The sequence below is a fragment of the Pinus tabuliformis genome, chromosome 4_1 (assembly GCF_031772625.1).
Source record: "Pinus tabuliformis cultivar Carrire ecotype Pingquan chromosome 4_1, CPIR1, whole genome shotgun sequence".
In the NCBI taxonomy this organism is placed as follows: domain Eukaryota; kingdom Viridiplantae; phylum Streptophyta; class Pinopsida; order Pinales; family Pinaceae; genus Pinus; species Pinus tabuliformis.
The window spans coordinates 20,276,360-20,299,482 of NC_142303.1; the positions used below are offsets into that span (position 1 = coordinate 20,276,360).

General features: G+C 39.3%; 1 pseudogene; it reads left to right on the plus strand.

The window, feature by feature from the left end:
* The window catches only part of LOC149174000 (protein DAMAGED DNA-BINDING 2-like), a 121,871-nt pseudogene that overhangs the window by 59,579 nt on the left and 39,169 nt on the right, over window positions 1–23,123 (plus strand).

The window sequence follows — 23,123 nt, forward strand, 5'->3', positions numbered from 1 at the left end:
CTTGATTAATATGCCAAAAGGAAGTAGTTTAAGATCCTTAGTCCAAGGATGAGATCCACTAAACGAGTGATGAGGGATCCTTGAAGAATGGGAATTGGTTCCATCAAAAAGGAATTTAGGCTCAAATAAACGTGAGTTTGAGGCTTTCTATTGGGAATGATTCACCTAACAATGCTTCTATATCTCACTTTTTGTTTTTACTTTTTATTGATTTGCCTGTGCAGTTTATAGTGGAAGACAGTGCACAAATTTGTGCAGTTTATAGTGGAAGAAACTGCATATGTGTGGATTTTGTTCGGAAAAACTATGAAAATGCTCAAAAACTAGCTTTTGTACCATGAGATCTAGAAATTCCACTTTATTCAAGGTATATAAGTTGTTTACTTGCAAGGGAGTGCTTCATGACACTTGGATGGATGGTGAGAGATCCAATTTTGATGATCATTTTGCTAATGCAACAAAATGACGTGTAACAGATTGCCCCCTAAAGTGAAAGCCAGAAAGGTTTGAGGTATGAAGTACTTTATCGTATCAAGGATTGGATCCGAGCTCATGGTTGGAAACCTACAACAATCAATCAAGGATTACAATGCAATATAATAATCATCACTGAGCTAGGCATTCCCATACTCAAAATATAAAGGTCTTAAAGCATGGTATGTAAATACATCATGTCAAAGTAGATATAGGATGGACGCAACCATCAAACATAAAACTCTCTATATAATCATGAATACAAAACTCCCCGCAACCTGGATGGATGAAACTAGATCCAAGGTCTTGCTCTCCATCTCTCGATCCATAGTATGAATCTAACCATGCGAGTAAATGTATCGAAGTCGAACATGGTAGAAACTACTTGATTACCAGTCAATGATGTGAAATGTTAACAAGTGTGATAGAAACCACCAATAATAATGATGACTCTCAAGATACTCCTAGTACAATCTATGAAGTGTGAATAGGTTATTTGAAGTCTAACACTTATAGAATCATTCAACTAAATTCCAATTATGAGAACCTGTCATCGAAGGAAAGAAACCTTCCATTAATCCATGCAAGCCTTAAGGTACTGAAGGTTTCTAGATCAACTTCCTAGATAATAAGCTGAAGTCGATAGGAAGTGATCCCTCATAGGAGGGCCTACAACACAAAAATAATGTCAAGTTTTGAAGAACAGTTTGCAAGGACTGACTCTGGGATGGCCGACACGATTGAAAGCTACAAATTACAAGGTAATTTGAACTGAGGCTTAGACTTCTCTTGAACATATTGACGACGTGATAAAATGACTTGGCAACATTTGACTCAACGATAATACGAAAAAACCAACTGAATACTTTCAATAAGGTTCAATTAATTGTGAGACAAATGGATTCCCAAACCTGAATAGATATGTGATGGAGTGTCCTGTTCAAGAGCGATACACTACCTGAAATACAAGAAAATAACTTTTCTTCTCAATTTTCCCCCACCATTACTAGAAAATACCTCTTTATTTTTTTTACAAGCTTGAGGAGGATAACATATGCTTGTCCTATAAACTCATCCTTCAGATAAGTCCACCCTCGTATTTTTAATGAACCCTAAGAAGGAATGGTTCGGTCTCGTTATGCTTAACAAGTCCTATATTGTTTAATTTTTACAAGTCCAGTAAAGGGGTAACTCGATGTTATTTTCTTTTAAGATTTTGAAAAAGACACAAAAAGGAAACTCATTTAGTTATTTTACCGTAAAATTTTAACGAGGCCAAAGAAATTAAAGCTTGGTGTTTTTCAAATTTAGGGAGTAAGAACAAAAACACAAGTAAACCTCATCAGTTTTTCTTTTTGTAAGTTTAGACCCTCGGGTCCGAAAAAGGATAAAATAATAAAAGAGAGAACTCCATTGACCATGTTTGATCAATGTATACCTTTTTCGTAAACATTTCTTTCTCAGTCTATAAAAGGGGTAAACTTATACTGAGTGGATGGTTGTTCATTTACTTTTACAAGTTCGAACAAACAAGTGCTTGGCGATATTTTCATTTTTAAAGAGTCTGAAAAGGGCTTAAAAGAGGACCCTAGGGTTTCTCTTTTTCATAAGTTTTAACGAGTTCAAAAAAGTGATCAAAATTTACTCATCTTACCGACTTTCAATTTAATTAATGAGTAGGAAAAGATGAAAAGAACTCGGCATTTTCATGTACGTTTTACGAGCATGAAAAGATAGAAAAAGGACCTCGGGATTTTCATGAGTTTAACTAGTCTTGAAAATAATAACCGAAATGGACTCGAGATACGTTTCATTTTTACGCAAGCTTGAAACACAACAAATTTTTCTTAAGACTGGTTACATTTTTACACAAACTTGAAACAAAGAAATTTGAGCTTGAGAGTGGTTTCATTTCTACACAAGCTTGAAACAGAGAAAATTGTGCTTAAAAGTGATTTTCATGCCCCCATCATACTGACATAGGCACATGCCACCAAAACTTTGTTTCATTCACCTGAGTAGACTATTGGTTACTAATAGGTGGATGAAATGAAGGTTCATCTACAAGATCAAATGAAAAAGACTCAACTTAATCAAGGGAGGATTTGTTTCATTTTTTAACGAGCTTGACACAGAAAAAGAATCATGCTCATGGGTGTTGTTTCATTTTTTAACGAGGTTGACACAGTAAAAGAACCATCCACATAAGACCCTGTTTCATTTTTTAATGATGTTGACACAGTAAAAGAACCATCCTCATAAGACCTATTTAATTTTTTAACGAGATTGACAAAGGAAAAGAACTATACTCATGTAAATTGTTCACGACTTCCATATGTAAGAAACACGCGTCAAGGGACACCCCTTGATCATGACTTCCAAAAGGTCTTCATGAGATGGAAGAACAATTCCTTGGAAGGAACACATGTCAAGGGGATCAATAGGGAGAAAAAAATCGTATTCAAATGCCCCCATTGAAGTTTTGACCATGTCATTTATCGGATCTAAGTCAAAATAAGTCAAGTAGACAGTGAGAGGCTCACTTTCATCGATAAATAAAAACATGGGATAGGTTGCCACATAATTAACCCGTGATAGGGTAGGTACCACTTCCATATAAGAAACATTCAGGGGTGTCGGATGACTAGTAGTCGAAGCAAGATCAATTTATGAAAGCTAATCAATCGTCACAATGTTTCCATTGTGAGGGAAGGACATCACGAAAAAGAGTGTCGATACAACAGCTTTCATGTCATAGACATAGTCTCACCTAAGGAGAAAATTGAAATCTAAGGGACCTTGGACTACCATAAGATCAATACAAACATTTTTACCCTGCAAGTTAATAGGTAACTTAGGAAGGATACTTAAAGGTTCACTAACACTTTTTTTAAAAGCTAATAGATTCTGTGTAACATGTACAAGTTGAGGGGAGCCCAAAGATTTCCAAGTGGTTGAGGATAAACTACTGACAAAAGCACCTTCATATACATTTGTGTGATGCACATTCCTACCATAAGCCTTCACAATGATTTGGAAAGGGGTGGAAGAAGGAAGATGAGGTTTTTTCAATCTACTCCAAACAAAAGAAATAGCCTCATTACTTGGATGGGTTTCAAAAACAACAGATGAAATGCCCCCATGTGTAGAAGAATATGAGGTAACATGAAGAACATGAGTGGTATGAATTTCACTCTCTAAAGGGAGAATGGGATCGATTGAATGTATGATTGAGTCAATCACTTGATCAATAAATAGTCCATCAACATGAGTGATACATGTTTCACGCTCCAATGGAAGAGTGGGATTGACTGTACTTTGATTTAGACCAATCACTTCATCAACTGATGGTAGATGGGGAGACATGTTATAGTAATTAGTTGGAAGTTGTTGCCATGAAACAATAAAAGTTTTTCAAATAATTTTTAGGCTTCATCCATGTGAGGGAAAAGGTGACTATTGTTATAACTCCAAATATCACCTTATGTATTTGTGATGCCTGGTTTATGGCCTAGGGCAACCCCTCTGTTAGGATATTCCGACACATAGGATATAGTTAAGTTCAACTTGGTCTAGTTTAGAGTTAGGTATAGAGTTAGGTAAAGTGTGTTTCTTTACCGTTGTACATATTGTAACTTACAATACGACGGTCACGATATGTAGTGATCCGACGGTTCACTCTCACCTCGGTATTATCGACACTTGATCCGTGGCTTGACACCCGATTGGTCCATGAGTTCTATTTAAAGCGCATGGAGGGTCATTGTTCGGGTAATCCGTTCATGAGAGAAGCTTATGTAAATTTTCATTCTTTGATTAATAAATTGCCTGTAGTACCCACGTTGGGACAGGCCGTGGACTGTTTCCCTCCTTGCACTCTGAGGGTTTTAACCACGTCAAAAATACTGGTGTATTGATTTGAGATCTAGTTGTGAGCGGTGTCCTTTTGGTATTCTTTCTGAGGAACTTACCCTGTAAATTCCTACATGGTATCAGAGCTATTTGAGGGCTGCGTCCGTTGGTGATCCAAATCTGAAGCCGGTAGAACTGCATGCGGCTGTTGTTTCCTAGATCTGCTGTTTTTGACTGCTTTCGGGCTGAGAGGACTGCTCTGTTGCGTTCGGAGCATCTGTTTCAGTGAGGAACTCCTTTCGTTTCACGCGAAAAGGTTTCCGGTAGCCCTAGCTGCGTCATTTTTCAGATCGGGAGGTATACAGTGTTTTTTGCAGTTTACTGTTATTTTCTCTTTGCTTATTTCGGTTTCGGTTTATTTAGCCTTTTTTTTAACTGGATCTATACCTTTCATTTCTGCGTATGCTCTTTGCCCTGCGACTCTGTGCGATCTGGGCAAATCAGAAACAGAAAGGAAGGATTTTTCTCATGCGTATGCTCTTTTCCCTGCACCTTAGTGTGATCTCGGAAAATCAGAAACATTGAGAAAAATATTTAGTTTTTCAGCTAAAGCTAACTTTGAGATTTTTTTTAAAAAATTTCTAGTTTTTTGGCTAAAGCTAACTTCGAGCCGCAAGGTTCGTTTTTCTTTGCATATTCGTGTTGGGTTTTGTGTTTTGTGTTTTGTAGGGAAAAAGAGCTTTCTCAAGGCAAGCACGCAAGTCAAGCCCCCCCCCCCCCCCCCCTCTCTCTCTCTCTCTCTCTCTCTCTCAAATTTTTTGTATAGATCAATTGGTTCAAAGCTATTTTAAGAGAGTAGAGGTCTTGGGTTCAAGTCTCCATTTTGTGGGGGCGGATTTTTTCATTCCCGCACATTCGCGCACTTTGCCGGCATCGTCAACAATTGTTTTTAAAAAGCCATAACTTCTTCATCCGGAAGCCTTTTTCAGAGCCGTTTTTTTTAAAACCGCCTATTTTTTCGAGATCTATCCATTGGACCACTTACTTTCAGCATCTTCAGCTTCAGTTTTTCTTCAAAAAAATGGAAAGTCCATGCCAAGTCATTCTTGACAGCACTAACTACTTCCAATGGGTAGCCTACATGGGAGATTTACTTAGAAGTAAAGGTCTCTACAGAATAGCCACAGACCAAGAGAAGAAACCAAAAGATGAAGACAAGGCGGCAAAATGGGAAAATAGACAAGATCAAGCACGTGGTTTGATAGGGATGTCTGTTTCTCCTGATCTTAGATTCCACATTGCAGAACTTGAGACTCCTCATGAAGCATTAGAAAAACTTGCTAAAGTTTTTGGAATTAAAAATGAAATTAGAGCCCATCAACTTGAAAATGAGCTGCTTACTTTGGATCCTAATAATTTTTCTTGCATTGAAGATTTCTTGTCCAAATTCAAGACCCTTAGATATCTCTTGGAAGGTGTTAAAGTTAAGAAAGAAGATGGTAACCTTATTTATTCCATCCTTACTAAGTTGGGACCAGCCTACTCTGTATTTGTTTCCACTTTCCATTCTACAAGGGAAGCTTTCATTTGTCAAGGACAAGAATACAAGACCCCTTCCTTTGACTCCTTTTGTGATTCCTTAATAAGAGAAAAAGAAAAACTCTTACACCTTGGTCTTCTTAATCTTGGAAACTCTTCCACGAAAGCATTAGCCGCCCAGCAGCAACCAAATTCAAAGAATCCTAAGAAGTCATATCCTCAAAAGAATGGTCCTAAACCATCTCAGCCTCAAAATGAAAGATCATTTCAGCAAAATGATAAGACCAATAAAAACAAATGGAAGAAGTCTGATAGACATTGTAACTTTTGTAATCGAGATGGCCACTTAGAATCTAAATGCTTTAAGAAGATGGAAGCCTTGGAAGCCGCAATGAAGAAACATAACATCCATGTGGAGCCTACTTCAACTTCAACTTCCGGAATGGCACTTTCTGCATGTCATTATCAATCATCTCAGTCTGGTTATGCATTAAATGTATCTTCTTCTTCTTCTCATTCTCATGAGTGGCTCATTGATTCTGGAGCCTCTTGTCACATGGCCAAAAATCAAGCCATGTTTTCTTCTTTAAATGATTGTAACACCAAAAATATATATATTGGTGATGATAGATCTCTTAATGTTGTAGGGACTGGAACTGTTCATCTAGACAATGGTCAGTTTAATGATGTATTATGTGTTCCAACCTTATCCTGCAACCTTCTATCTGTCTATCAGATAACTCATTCAGGTGAAGGTAAAATTGTTGAATTTTCACCTCATGATGTTGTAATCAAGGATCTAAAAGATCCTAAACAGATTCTAGCTACTGGTCTTGCTGATGATTCCAAAAGGTTGTATAAGTTTCACAACTTTGGGTCATCAAATCTTCCCTCAGTATTTGTTGCTCATAATGATGAAGTGAGCAAACTTTGGCATGAGCGATTTGGTCACTTAAACTATCGCTCCCTTCAGCATCTATGTAAAGAAAATATGGTGACAGGTCTTCCTATGGTATCTTGCAGAGATGGTGTTTGTTTCGGATGTGTACTCGGAAAACATCATCGGGACAGTTTTGACAAACGTGCCTCTTGGCACGCCTCAGCCCCTTTACAGCTTGTGCACAGTGATTTATGTGGTCCTCTTCCTGTTGCTTCATTCTCTGGCTGCAAGTACTTCTTAACTTTCATTGATGATTTCTCCAGACGCACTTGGGTATACTTCTTAAAACTCAAGAGCGAAGTATTTAACACTTTTTTGGCCTTCAAAGCCTTTGTTGAAAAACAATCTGGACATCAAATTCTTAAGCTAAGAACTGATAATGGTGGAGAATATGTTAAAAACACATTCATCAACTTTTGCACTGAAAATGGAATTCAAATGCAACATACTGTTCCATACACTCCACAACAAAATGGTGTAGCTGAAAGGAAAAATCGCACCTTAAAGGAAATGGCTAATTGTATGCTGCAATCTAAAGGACTCAGTCTTAGTTTTTGGGCCGAAGCAATTAATTGTGCAAATTATATAATCAATCGCACTCCTACTAAGGTTCTAGAGAATATCACTCCAGAAGAAGCTTGGAGTTCCATTAAACCAGATGTAAGTCACTTTCGTGTGTTTGGAAGTGAAGCATGGGCCCATATTCCAGATGAAAAGCATAAAGCTTTAGAACCTAAGAGTGAGAAATGCACTTTTGTTGGATATTCTGAAGATGTAAAAGGTTATAGACTTATTCCATTTAAGTCCAAAAATGTTATCATTAGAAGAGATGTAAAATTTGATGAAAATAAATCGGCCTGCGAGCCTAGTCCGGCGGATGTGCCACCTCTTCCTATCTCTTCTACTTTTGAAAACATTTCTTCTTCAGATGATGAAAGTGAGGATGACATCCTCCCCCACCTTCTCAGGATCCTCAACTTCCAAGATGGGTCCGTGCTACTCGAGATGCAGCAGGTGATCTTGCCGGTGATCCTACAGATCAGCGACGTACACGTTCTCAGTTTGAAAGAGCCTCTTCTTTACTGGCTCAAGCTCCAGTAAATCATGATCCTGACACTTTTGCAGAAGCTTCAGGCCATCCACATTGGGAAGCAGCTATGAATGAAGAATATCATTCATTGATGACAAATGATACATGGGATCTTGTTCCTCTACCAAAGGGACGAAAACTTGTAAGATGTAAATGGGTTTACAGAACCAAGTATGGACCAGATGGCAAAATTGATAAACATAAAGCTCGTCTTGTTGCTAAGGGCTTTTCACAGGTTGAAGGCATTGACTACACTGAAACCTTCGCCCCTGTTGCCAAAATGAACTCTATCCGCCTTGTTCTTTCCCTTGCTGCCTCTTTAAAATGGGAAGTCCATCAGATGGATGTTAAATCTGCCTTCTTGCATGGGGACTTGCAAGAAGAAATCTATATGGAACAACCCATTGGCTTCATACAAACAGACTCCAGCCTTGTGTGTCGACTTAAGAAATCCCTTTATGGTCTCAAGCAAGCTCCTCGGGCTTGGTATGCCAAAATGGATAGCTTTCTTTTAGAATCTGGCTTTTCTAGGTGTCATTCTGACAGTACTGTCTACACCAAGAAAGTGGGTGACTCTCTTATCATCCTTGTTCTTTATGTTGATGATCTTATCCTTACTGGTAGTGATCCCAACCTTATAAACCATGTGAAGTCTATCCTTAAAAAGAAATTTGAAATGACAGACTTAGGACACTTACACTATTTTCTCGGTCTTCAAGTCTTGCAATCCAAGGAGGGTATTTCCCTTTCCCAGTCCAAGTATGCTTGTGATATTCTTCGTCATTTTCACATGGAAGACTGTAAGCCAGCCCCTTCTCCCTTTCAGTCTGGAGTCAAACTTTCAGTCTCTTGTACTTCTCCTGAAGTTGATGCTACCTTATACCGTCAACTTGTAGGAAAACTCTTGTACTTAACCCATACTCGTCCTGATCTTTCCTTTGCTGTTGGCCTTGTTGCTCGTTTTATGCAAAACCCCCGTGAAAGTCATTGGAAAGCAGCCAAAAGAATACTTCGTTATGTTCGAGGTACAGTACAGTTTGGGATTCATTACAGTGCCAAAGCAGCTCCTCTGTTAGTTGGTTTCACTGATTCTGATTGGGCTGGTGACCCTGATGATCGGAAGTCTACTGCCGGTTATGTCTTCACTCTTGGTTCAGGACCTATTACATGGGCTTGTAAGAAACAGGCTGCCATTTCTCTTTCGTCAGCAGAAGCAGAGTATCGTGGTGCCATGGAAGCTAGTAAGGAAGCCTTGTGGCTTCGTCAGATCCTATCAGAGTTTGGCTTTGAGCAGCAGCATCCAACCACACTTTGGTGTGATAATCAAAGTGCCATTCAGCTATGCAAAGATCCAGTTCAGCATCAGCGCAGCAAACACATCGAACTACACATGCACTTCATCAGAAAGCTCATTCATGACCATGTTCTTGAAGTGCAATATTGTCCAACAGATGATCAGGTTGCAGACATCTTCACAAAGGCTCTCACAGAGGCGAAGTTCACTAAACTTCGATATATGCTTGGAGTTCAGGAAGTTGTCACTAAGGGGGGATAGGCTCTAGTGCCTCCTTCCTTCTCCTATTGTGTCATATTTGTAAATCCTTCAATCCTATCCCAAGTTGTTCTTAAGGGGGGATGTTAGGATATTCCGACACATAGGATATAGTTAAGTTCAACTTGGTCTAGTTTAGAGTTAGGTATAGAGTTAGGTAAAGTGTGTTTCTTTACCGTTGTACATATTGTAACTTACAATCCGACGGTCATGATATGTAGTGATCCGACGGTTCACTCTCACCTCGGTATTATCGACACTTGATCCGCAGCTTGACACCCGATTGGTCCATGAGTTCTATTTAAAGCGCATGGAGGGTCATTGTTCGGGTAATCCGTGCATGAGAGAAGCTTATGTAAATTTTCATTCTTTGATTAATAAATTGCCTGTAGTACCCACGTTGGGACAGGCCATGGACTGTTTCCCTCCTTGCACTCTGAGGGTTTTAACCACGTCAAAAATACTGGTGTATTGATTTGAGATCTGGTTGTGAGCGGTGTCCTTTTGGTATTCTTTCTGAGGAACTTACCCTGTAAATTCCTACACCCTCCTTCCAGAATTGGTCCAAATATTTTAAAAATAGTGTTTTACTCCCTGTACGCAACTTTGCCCTGTATTAAACATGTGTACATGCAGGTCAGTATATACCCAACTGGTGTATATGTCTTAAAACACTTAAAAAAATTAAATTTCCTTAATTATGGGCGGAGATCACGGGTTTTACCTGTTGATTACCTATTAGTTCCCATGGCCCAACTGTTCCCAAATGTTTCCCAACTAAAAAACTACTTTGCGAGAAGTATAAAAAGAATTTAATAGGAAGGCCTTGAGGAGGAGAGAAAATAGAGAATTACTCTACTGGGATTATCCCCTGATCAAGTCTAAAGATCCCTGTGCTTCAAGCACTTCCCCAAGTTCAGGAAACCCTTGTTTCCTTGAGAGTGGATATCCTTTCACTTGTTGGAGATATCCTTGTGTTGGTTATGGAAGGAGCCTTTTGAAGACCGGCACTAGATAGACCTAGAGGATGGTTCCGCTTGGAGCCGGAAGGGGAAGACTCAGGTGAACTCCTTCTATGTTTTATTATAGTTATCTGCAATAAAAAAAAAATTGTCTTGTTCCTGATATCAACTTTGTTCATGCATCTGATGTTGTTGTTATGGTTTATGTATGAATGACTATTTCAATGTATAACTAACCATCTACTTATATGTTATAAAGTTGATTTCACTATATTGCTTTATCTATATGCTCTTGTGCGTCTTTGAATTGGTTGTTTTGTAGGTTCGAAGATCGTGAGTTGTAGAGGGTTTGAACCTTGGCTGTAACTACCCAAATGAAGGATCCATAGGTATGTACATCCTCGCATAGTTTGCTCATTTAATCACTTTTCCTGAGTTATATACTTGTTTCTTGCTGTAGATTACTCCTGCTCTGCTAGGGTTCTGACCCAAAGCCCTTGGGGAATTTATCCCTTAACAGAATTGGCGACGCCACTAGGGACAACAATCTTGTTGTTCCTAGTTTGGTCTATTTAGTGCCAATCATGGATCAGCTTTCAGTTTGCTTGCTATGATTGTACTGTCTGCTTCTGTAGGAACTCAGACTTCAAGTCTGATCCTTTTCATCAAGCCTCATTTTTTGTTTTTTCTTGTAAACCTTTATATATGCACCTTTGTCAAGTTACAGAAGCGTATACATGCTAGTTTCTCTAAACTGAAGCCTCATATATGCGGGTTTCTTTTGGCTGAAACACAAGTATGTGCAGCTGTGTAGAGACACAATTGCATATACATTTGTTTTGCATGATTTTTTCAAGTCTTTTTATCTAGAAAGATTTTTTTCTTGGCCTATGGGCTTCCTGAGTTGTTAGTTTCTATTCTCAGATTTTAGTTTTCAGTGAGCTTACTATTTCAAGTTCTCTCCTTCTTTGAAGAGTTTTTGGTCTTGTTTTGCTTTACAGTGAGTGTTATCATTTGTGTTTTAACACACAAGGCTTCTTGTAGAGGCTCTTGATTTTTCTGGTGTTCTGGAACAAAAGATCGCTTGCAATCTTTGTGTCAAATTTCATTTTATCATTTGCTTGCTTTGCTTCCTGTTAATTTTGTGGCCATTCACTTCTTCTTGCTTTTTGAAAGTTTTTGTTGACAATTCTGAAAGTGTGCTTTTCCTAATTTCTTGATCAGTGTCTCAAACCTCTTTTTGCTTCTTTTAGATCATTTAGTACATCTCAAAACACCTATTTTGTTAAGTTTTCATTCGTGTTGAATTCACAACTTGCAAAGTTTCCTTGTGATTTGCTTTCGATCTTTGAGTTTTTGGTAGCATTTTGAGTACCTTTGAAAAGTTGCTTTTATTGCTTTTTTGAAAAAGAAAAGTCATTCAAAAACGTTGTTTTTTCTTTCTTTGCCGAATTTGTGTTTGGTTTCTTTTGGTTTTTGAGAATAATTTGGGATCTTTGTGTTTAGTCCTTCTTGTTTTGGGAAAGATTTTGTGTTCAAAATTCTTATTCCTTTCAAAACACTTAAGTTGGATTATAAAACAAATTACTTTCATTATCTTTTTAGAGTAATCTAGAATTTTTGCATCATCATGTACACCTTGCATTAGGGTAGTTTCGCATCATTAGAGCATCAATAGTCTTTTAGTTTTTGTAAGTGTGAAGTTTGTTGCAAGAAAAGAAAATAAAAGAAGTTTATTACTTTAATAGAAATTTCTTAGAACCCAAGTAGAAGTTGTTTTTCATTGAAGAACAAACAAGTGCATTGCATATAAGTTAGTTTTTCATTAATTTCATTTGCGTCAATGAACACTATTAGTTTCACTTTCATATTGTCCCTTTGACTTAAAAAGAACAACCACTTAAAATCAAGCGATAATAAAATAAGCTAGAACATTTTATACTATCAATAAGTACACCAACAAGTTTTAGGTTATTTAGGGCCTTGGATTAGGCGAGAGGAAAGTAAACTCTCCAAGGTCACTCTAAATTTTCGAATGTAGAAGTCTGAGAAAGCTCCGTGAATGGGAGTTAAGCATGAGGGTTTTGGAAGATAAGGACAAGAGATACTCCCTCTCTTACTTGTCAGATCTTACCTCACGACTGTTCTGGCCAGCTTCTGATATGAGTTGTTATCTTTAGTTGCCTATTCTAGGGATCTACATAGGTGGTTGCGGAGGGGAATCTCGTGGCACCTGAGGTTGACATTGCATCACTTTCAGCGGTACTTCTGGAGGGCACCCTTGCGAAGCTTGGGGGCTTGCATCGGCAAAGGTTGTTGTTTGGAGGTCAGTGTAACTTCCTCTGATACCTTCACTAGTAGACCTAGGGCGTAATTACCCCAGTCTATTTTCGGAAGGCCCTTATTATTCACTTTCTTGTGTTTTGGTGTCTGGTCCTAATCACCCAGAACGAAAATACTTGGAAGTTGTTTGACTACTGAATTCTTTAGGGACATTTTTAGTGTGTGTGTTCTATGCTCCTATTCAGCCTAGCTTTCAAATTTCTTGAGTCTTTAAGTAGATCTTATTAAATAATTCAAAGTGGTTGACCGATCACTTAGACGGTCCTGTAGACTTCGTGGGCTTTCACCTGCGAGTCCAAAGCCTTCTCCTAGAAGGCGTAGGAGCTATTCTGCCAGTGGTTTTCAACCAGTGGCAGCTAGCGCATCGGAGATTGATCCTCTGCTTGGGGGCATTAGTGTACAAGGTTGACCTGGTACTACCACAGAGCTAGAGAGGAACACTCTAGTTCTTTCTCGGGTACTCTTCCAGTCGAAAGATAATATTGAGGTAGAAGAGCTCTCAGAGTTAGTTGCGGCTCCAAACTCTCCTCTCCCTTCTGATCATCCAGACATATTGCTATATGTCAGAAATTTGACACACAAACCTTCAAGCCCAGGTCCACACACAAACATCCCTTCGATGACCACTGCTGGAAGCATGGAATCCACCACGAGTGCTACGAGTATGTAGACTCCTATATCAATACAAGGGGGAGGAACTATTTCCATCCCTTATACATATTTATTTGGGTCTACTACTAGCACATCCTTGTTTGGGTCTACTTCCATTCCGTCGACGAGTGGAAGTTCCCAAGCGCATGCATCCTGTTTTGGATTCTTCCCTTTTAGAATGCCCTCTCAAGGTATTCCTTCAGTTCCATTAATTATACCATTAACTGCCTCCACGTCCATGATCAGTGGATCAGCATCTTTTCAGGGTTTTCCTTTTGGAAGTGGTCATATACCACATTCCAATCTGACGGTGGGGTCTATGCATTTTTCTTTCACAGGTCAAGGTATTAATCCTTTTCAGAGTTGGACGAACCCTGCAGTTAGTGGGATCGGAACTAGGAATCCATTTTTCGGCCAACAAGGGAATTTTCCGTACTCCTCGGTCAATTCATTTCGAAGTTTTCCACCCTTAGGTAATGCTTGGAACCCTTATCAGGGGTTGTCCACTCCTTATAATAATTTGTTGGGGGGGGGCTTTTCCGGTTACGGAGGTGTTTCAGCTAGAGTTGATCAAACTCCAAGTTTTGCTGGACTACAAGGGTCACCTTTTGGTTCATCAGGTTCTACCAGTTACTTTGGGCAACCTGGTGCCTTTCAAAATCTAGGTCATTCTTTTCAGACTTTCGGGAACCCTGCCCAATCTGGGTGGAATCCCAAAGGTCCTCTGAGACTTCCTTTTCTGGCCACGCTCAATCTGCCAGACTTGACTAAGTTAACGAACGATCCAATCAGATACAATTTGGCTTGGCCTCTGATCCCAACCAAACTTCCATCGGATATCCCAAAATTCAAAGGGAAGAGCGGGGAAGACCCAGGCAACCATGTAAGCATGTTCCATTTATGGTGCTCATCTAACTCCCTAATCGATGATTTGATTAGGTTGAGACTATTTCAACACACGTTAACTAGAAATGTGGCTAAGTGGTATATAGAGTTTCCAAGGGGCACCTTTAAATCTTTCACTGATTTGGCTAACATTTTACTAAACCATTTTCAGTTGCCTATCTGTTACGAAGCCAAAACTGAACTTCTAGCCAATTTTCATCAAGGCATGACTACTCACATTTCTGATCATATTCAGGAATGGAGACGGTGAAATAGGCTCATAAAAGTTGAAATTCCACCTGAATTCCATCTCGAATGGTTTTTAAAATCATTACAACCCAAGATATCCAAGGATGTTTCTATGTCCGGAGTTTATTCTGAAGATCAGGCAATATTTCGCACCAAACAGTTAGAACTGGTATATTCTCAGTCTGGGACCCTTTAGAAGATCTTGCCTGATGCTCCTAGATCCATGGTTGATGTAGCATAATTGAAGCCAAGCTCGCATGCTGATGGTATTGTTGGATCGATTGATGTGAATGCGGTGAACCTTCTGAGCCAATTGCAACAGTTTTCTATACAAACTGCTTCTTCTAATCAGGCTACACCATCTACTACTTCACCTTCTCAACCTTCTTCCGTAAACTTCGTTCAGACTTCTAACCCAAAAGGAAATCAAAATTTTGATGGGAAGAAGGGACGAGGTGAAAAGACGAATCATGATGGGAAGGGTAATGTGAATAAGCCCGGTAATAATGCTGGTGAGGGTGGAAAAGAGTCTGAGAGGAAAGTTAGTTTTCCATGTAAGCTATGCAGTGGAGACCATTTGACTCATCTCTACCCAAAAATTCAAGATGCTCAGTGCTTGTTAGTGCAGCAAGGGTCTTCTAGCTCCAAGGTTTTCTTAACTGCCCTTTCCCCCAAGGGCAGCAGTATCTTTCTGGCGCGAATTCAAACCCTGGTACCTCTATAGGGGGCAACTAGGAGAGGGACAATTCCTCAAATGTTTTCATGATGGGCTCTCACGTCAATGTGGCCACAAAGTCACATGATTATGGTGAAGCTGAAACATCCAAGGATAAATCTATTCCTAGAACTACAGATCCACTTCATATTGAGCGACCCTCTATTGAGTCTATACCTCGGATACCAAAAGGTTCTGCCAAACACGCGACCATCAACCCTAATGCTAGGGCAGCACAGAACTACTCCATTTTTGAGGATATGGCTCAAAGTCCATGCACTATGTCTACTTTAGAGGTACTCCAGTCGTGTCCAGCTCAACGAAGTGCTTTGCTTTCAATGATAGGGGTAGTTTATCCAAATAATTCTTTAGTGCTCACTTTTGACATGCTTAATGTCAAAAAGAGACTCCCTCATCATATGGATTTTCAAATAAAGTCTACTTACCAGAAAACTAACATTTTTTGAACAGTTATAGATGAGGGAGCTTCCACGTGTGTAATGTCTATGTCATGTTGGAAGGCCATTGGATCCCCTTCGGTTGTTTCTTCATCCACACTCTTAATAGCATTTGATGGACATTCTCATAGGTCACACAGGATTATCCCGGCCTTTCCTATCCGTGTGGGAGGGAAGGTCGTTAATATTGAAGTGGAAATCATTGATGCCAACCTATATTACAATCTCCTCTTAGGACGAAATTGGATTTATGAAATGGATGTCGTCGTTTCAACTCTATTTCGAGTCCTTTGTTTTCCTCATGAGGGGAAAATTGTTAAGGTTGATCAATTGGATTATTCTCCAGTTGACCCTCGTGCAAATTCGGATTCTACTGTTCCGTTGGTGGATAACCCCCGTCAACCTATCGAGAATCTAGGAGTTGGGATGTATTCTTCATTGATGGGTACATTTGATCTTCCCACTCCTATAGCTAGAATCAATGTCATTTCATCCTCCAAAGAGTCTTCACGAGAAGAGTTCTTGTAGACTCGTTATTTTTCAGACCCTTGGACCTTTCCTTTGCCTACAACCACATTAGATGAAGGACAAGTTGGTGGAATGGCATTCCTTATGTCTACAGTAGAGCTTAGATATCAGTTTATCGTTAACTCTGTAGATGACCATCCTACTCCTTTTTTAGAGGAGGAGTTAGATGGTGATGTGGCCCCAGCTTGGACTCTTTGTTATCAGGAAATCTAGTGTCCACTCGGATATGCTAGTCCCACTAAGACTGGTAGCTATTTTAGAAACAAACAAACTAAAACCACTTTCGTTTTCCTTTATGAGAAGTAGATAAGAGTGGAATGAAGGACACCAACCTTAGTCTTTCACTTGGTTCCTTGCTTGATTCCTCTCCTTTTTGACAAATCCTTGCCACTTCTCCTTCGTATACCCAGCTTCAAAGAGCACCTGTGGAATCAAAGCAGCATAATACTATCGAAGAACAGAGATCTACAATCATAAACAATATAGGACCAGATGTATATTGACCACACAAATGCATATATCATCAAACATACAAGAATGTGGAGGAAAACTTGAATAGCTTTATTAATAATCAAGAATAGCAAAGAGGATTACAACCAATTGTTCTGACCCAGTGTCATCCTCCAGCATGAAAGCCCTTCTTTCACCTCATGAAAAGCTTAGATCACCCAACACTATGATATTCCAACAAGAAACCAACAACACTTCCTTACAAGAAACAAAATTCCAACCTCTGGATCTCTGGGATGAGGGATCCATATATAGATGATTGCACAGGGGGTGAGTCAGCTTCTGGGATTCTGATTAGTTTCCTCTCTCTGATAGTTCTTGGTTCCACTTGGAGATTGATGATCTCTTACTCATCCCTGGGAAAATTCAGAGAGGAAAGTGTCACAGGAGAAGTTTCTGGAAGATTCCATGATCATCCACCTCGCAAATTGACTCTGCCATTTGTCCACTCTTGCCCATCGCACCCCATAGAAGGGCTTTTCAGTATGCATTGCATCTCCTGTGTGCATTTAGGTGGGATGCATCGCACTTTGACCATGGAGTAGGTGAGATGGTCCAGTTTTGACCAGTTCTGAGTAGTTTTTCATGGAGAACTTCTAGAGATGTTGTAATCAGCTGACCTTGTTATTTTAGGGGATGGAAAAACACTTTTAGGGACTTAGGAGCCCTTGGTTTATGGACATGTTTGATTGGGGTTGCAGTGCCCAAAAATGTCTATAACAGTTGCCCCCTAAAGCATGAGGTGGTTAATCTTTTGATGTCGGGTGAAATGCTTTGTCATGAGGATCCGAAGTTTTTTCGAGCTGGAAGGTGACCTGTAATAAGATACAATACAATACATTATCTTCATAATATTTTTCATGATCTAGCTAAGGCGGGCATTCCCATGCTCAGCTTTATAAATTCATTTCCATGTACATAAGACAGACAACCGTCTGTGCAGGAGACTGATGATTCTGATAGAATCATCATCCTTTGATTTGGACGATCATCTGTGCAGCAACAATGTACATTTGATGTCTTCATTTTCCTGAATATATCACAGCCCGGATGGATGAAACTAGATTCGGGGTCTTCAAACTCGTCCAATCTTCACTCGGAGTACAAGTCGATCCATGTGAAAGATGTTCTGGAGTCGAACATGGAAAGACCTCACCTGATTACCAGCCAATGATGTAAGCTCTTAACAGGCACGAGAGGAATCACTGATAATGATGATGACCCTCAAGGTAATACAGTACAATTTGCATGGTGTGAATAAGGGACTTGGCGTCGAACACCACGCAAAATCTTTCGGTCGAAGGCCATTGATGTAAACATGTCGCCGGAAGTGAGAAACTTGCCATTGAGGCATGCAAGCTTCAAAGTACTGAAAGGGTTGTTCCTAAGTCGACTTCTTGGATAATGAGCTGACGTTGACAAGAAGTGACTCGCCGTAGGAGGGCCTTAATGAATCCCACATCTACAACATGGAACGAAGTAAATGATTTTGGAGGTGAAAACGGTCTGATGATACAGGGTTCAGGGTGGCGGTCATGAAATAATGGAGCGTGAATGTATTGCAGTGGATGAGACACAGGTGAATTCTCTGAGCGACTTCTCTTGAACATACCGGCGACACTGACATGATGGATTGGTAACGTTAACCCAAAATGTGGATGGTGTGATGGACCAATGGTGATATGACCAGTGAATGAAACAACCCAACTCGAATTGGATGCGGAGTGAAAGTGTCATGTTCAAGAGCGACTTGCTACCAATAAAGTTTCTTCAAGTTTTCTTCCTAATTTTTCCCCAGTCATTGCTGACCAGTACCTCTTTATTTTTTTCAAGCTTGAGGAGGATAAAATATGCTTGTTCTATAATTTTCCCTTCGGGAAAACCTATCGCTATATTTTAATGAGCCTAGTGACAGTGAAACTCGTTCTTGTCTGTGTGGACAAGTTTGTCGCTATTCGGTTTTAACGAGTTTAACAACAAAGATAATTCGGTCCTTTTCAATTTTAGAGAGTCCGAAAAGGGACGTAAAGGAAACTCCAATGATCCTTTTTCGTCATATAATCCCTTAAGTCTGTAAAAGTATAAAATAATACAAAAGGGATGAATTTTCAGTAATTTTAATGAGCCGAACAAGACAAGCGCTCGATCTTTTTGTGTAATAATCCCTCAGGTCCAAAAATATTAAAATCTAGAGGAGGGATAACACTTCCAGTCACTTTAATGAGCTGGAGAGGCCAATCGCTCGGCGATCTTTTCATATTTTACGAGTCAGTTTAAAAGAGCTTAAATGAGACTCGTTTTTTGAGGAATGAGTGATAATTTTAGGTAGCAGCTAATTCCAGGTAAGGTTTGGAATTTCCCAATCATGGTAGTGTCACAAGGATGGCTAATAGGGTCACTCTTCATAGCTATTCCTCAAAAGGGGTAAACAATCAAATGGAGGTGAACGATCGGCTAAAATAGAGTGGAGGTGATGATGATAACATGACCAAGGCTCAAAAGCTGATGATAATGCATTCACAATGGTTATTTAACGGAAATTGGTTCATTTTTTAATGAGCTTAAACTCTGGGGGAACGTTTGCTCATTGCTTATGTTTAATTTTTAACGAGCTTGGATTCCACGTTAAAACTTCTTGTGCCAGTTGTATAATAAGGATGTCTCATCTAAGATGCCATTTTTTATGGAGCTTGCACCTTACAAAGCTTTGCCCCAGATCCTTTCTTTATGCAAGTTAGGAACGACCAATCCAACGAGTTTAAAGGGTTGAGAAACTACAAACTAAGAAAATAAATGGTCACTCTTCTCTTGCATGCAAAAAGGTTTGCATGCCCCCAGGTATAGCGAAATATTCCCAGGTTACCATGTGAAAGCTCTCCATCCGTGTTGCAGACAAAATGCTTCCTTGGCGATGTCTACTAAAATAGAAAAAGGTGAGTGGCGCAGTCGCCTCCACTCACATAACTTCGATGAGGGAATATTATTCCAGTCTAATCCCATTTTCCTAAATGGACAGGTGTGTCATACTAGTCATATATCCTCCGCGGAAACCTACCCTATACCCAAGGCTTTCCTGCTGAAACATACCAGGGTGCATGCCCCCTGGGTTTCATTCATGACCTCCTGAATCACTTGCGCTTATCAGGTGGATGGACTGGAGATTGATGAGACATTCCTTGCATGAAAAGACCATTTAGGGATGGTATTTGACTATTTGCTATGTGTGAGATGGGGAACGAAAGCTAGTCTACGAGCTTGACCACTCGTCCTTCATGCAGCAAACACATTACTCTAAAGAGTGAGGAGACAATGGCTCCCACGCAATAAATATAGTCACATCCAAGGAGTAGCTTATAATCCAGAGGTCCTTGGACTACCATTACATTCATGTGAATGGTTTTCTTTCTCAATGTTATCGGCACATGGGAAGGATGTTGGGTCCCTATAATACTAGTGATTACCCCATTACTATTGTAGTTATACCCATTATTAATATTGTTGTGCCCCTATTTCCCCCATATTGTTATTACTGTGCCCCATAGAATCTCTCTATTTTTATTTTTGTGGCTTTATATTATTATTGTTAGGTCAGCTGGATTATATTGTGACTCAGACTCCTATATATAGAAAGGAGGTTTTATCATTTGAATCATCCAAGAATTGTTCATTTATGTAATGTAAAGGAGGTTTCCCCCTCGAAGAGGCTGAATTCTAAGGCGTTGACCTATCTTTTCTATCTTTTCTTGAGCTCGTTTCATAACATTTGGTATCAAAGCTTTGGATTCTAGGGTTTCGCTGCTCCAAACAGGTCGTCGTGGAATTTTCGCTATAACTTTTTTCTGTGATGTTTCATAAGTCGCAAAAAAAACCCATTTGAGAAGAAATCACGCTGAACCTTGGGTCCAAATTTCAGAGCTTTTCGCGCGATATGTACGGAGATATGATCTAAGGACGTTGGTCTTTTTGCAAACTCCTGAATTACATTCAAAACAGGTGACCTGGGAAAAATCGTCATAACTTTCTCTCTGGGGATCAGATTGAAATTTCGTAAGAAGGTATAGAAAGAGGACGGAATGTAGTTTCTTGTATGCATGTTTCAAATTCAAAGGTCGAAACAGTGACTCGTGGCACGTCATACAAGTTAGCTCTACTGAACTAGTCTATAAGCAAGTCACTGTGGGAGATTTCACATAACTCTTCCTTGGAGAATCCAATTTGGGTCAGACTTGTGGCATTGGAAAGAGAACATAGAGGCTACTACAGGTGGTCAAAAAGTACAGAGATACATCAGAGGCAATATCGAGCTCCTACAAAGGGAAAAAAGGTGTGTAGATTTTCTTAAATTTTTGCTTAAGCTTGGTTTGAAATTTTATTTTGAAGGAATTCAAAGGGCATAGTAGAGCATTATTATTGGTAACTGATGCCCCGAGGAAAGAAAATGCAAACACCTAGTAAGGAACCTGAAATCTCTAGCATGACTCATGAAGAAGAGGAAGAAATGCAACATGATATCTCAAAATTACAAGACCAAGTGCAACAACTGTCCCTTGCACAAAAAGGAACAGAATCTAAGATGGATGGTTTAAAGAAAGATGTAGAAGCTAAGATGGATGGTTTAAAGAAAGGTGTAGAAGCTAAGATGGACTATTTAAAGAAAGGCGTAGATGTTAAGATGATTGACGTGGAAACTAAGATGGATGATTTGAAAATAGATTTGAAGACGGACATGGACGAATTGAAGATAAATATGAATAAGTTGCTACAAGAAATGGTCCCTAAGGGTGAAAGGGTACTAAAGGAAACTCATGATGAGAACAAAAGAAATGTTAATCATGATTCCATAGACACTAATGTTGGATCAAAGACTCACCATATTCCAAAAATCGATATGAGGAAGTTTGATGGCAAGGATCCTGCCACATGGATATTACAGATGGAGCAATTCTTCGATCTCAATAATGTGCAAAACACACAAAAGGTATGTATGGCAACTTTATATTTGGAACCAAATCAGTTTGTATGGTATCAATGGCTTTGTTCTCGTAAACCATTTATCACTTGGGCAATTTTTACGAAAGAATTGATAGCACATTATGAGGATACAAAAAGCAACATTTTTTTTAGCCATTTGATAAGTCTAAAACAAAAGGGTTCAATAATGGATCACATTGAGGAGTTCCAAAAATTGAACATAAGGATAAAAGATATTCCAGAGGAGCATAGGATTGATGTGTTCATAGGGTCTTTAAAGGATAATATCCAACATGATGTTCGCCTTTGGGAACCTGATTCATTAGAGAAGGCATTCAGGTTAGCAAGGAAAATGGAAAGCAAAATTATGGCAACCAGGAAGCATACCACTCACAACTATAAAGATGGAAGTGTTGTTGCCCCTAGTCTTCCACAACCTATAAGGTTGACACCACAACAATTGGAAGAAAAAAGAGCAAAAGGGCTTTGTTACAGTTGTGATAGCAAATACACAAAAGGTCATAAGTATGCTGAGAAGAAATTATTCTACATAGATTGTGAAGAGGAAGAAGAAAAGGAGCAAGAAAGGTCAAAAGAAGAGGATATACTCCAGGAACAAAGCCTAGATGAAGAACAAATAAATCCGACCATATCTTGTAATGCATTGGCGGGAATTACCACTCCTCAAACCATCAAGATAGAAGGACAAATCAAGAAGAAAAAGGTAATAGTTTTGATTGATTCAGGAAGCACCCACAATTTTATTCATTGTAAGGTAGCAAAAGAATTGAATTGCTTCTTATATCCAGCATCAGAGTGTCAAGTGATGATTGCAAATGGAGGAACAATAAATTTCTCTGGAAAGTGCCATAATATCAAGCTATCCATGGGAGAATATGTATTGACTAGCCCAATGCTTTCCATTCCAATGGGAGGTGCTGATGTTGTACTAGGAGTCCAATGGCTACAATCCCTGGGTACAATAGCTTTTAATTTTCAAGAACTTTTCATCAAATTTTCTACGGAAGGAAAGGAAATTGAATTAAGGGGTATTGTAGGGAAACCAAGAAAGATAATCAGCTCTAATAGTATGACAAAGCTTCTAAAAAAGGAGCAAAGAGGTGTAATTGCACAATTATGCTCGCTAGATGTTTCCACATCGGAATCATCTATTTCTCCAGATCTCCAAAAATTCCTGGACAATCATTCGAAGGTATTTGAGACTCCCAAAGGTCTCCCACCTAGGCATGATCATGATCATGCTATTCATCTGATTCCAGGAAGTGTTCCTCCAGACATCAGGTCGTATAGATATCCCTATGTACAAAAGAGTGAAATTGAATGTATGGTTGCAGAAATGCTAGAGGCTGGTATAATTCAACCAAGTCAAAGTTCTTTCTCTGC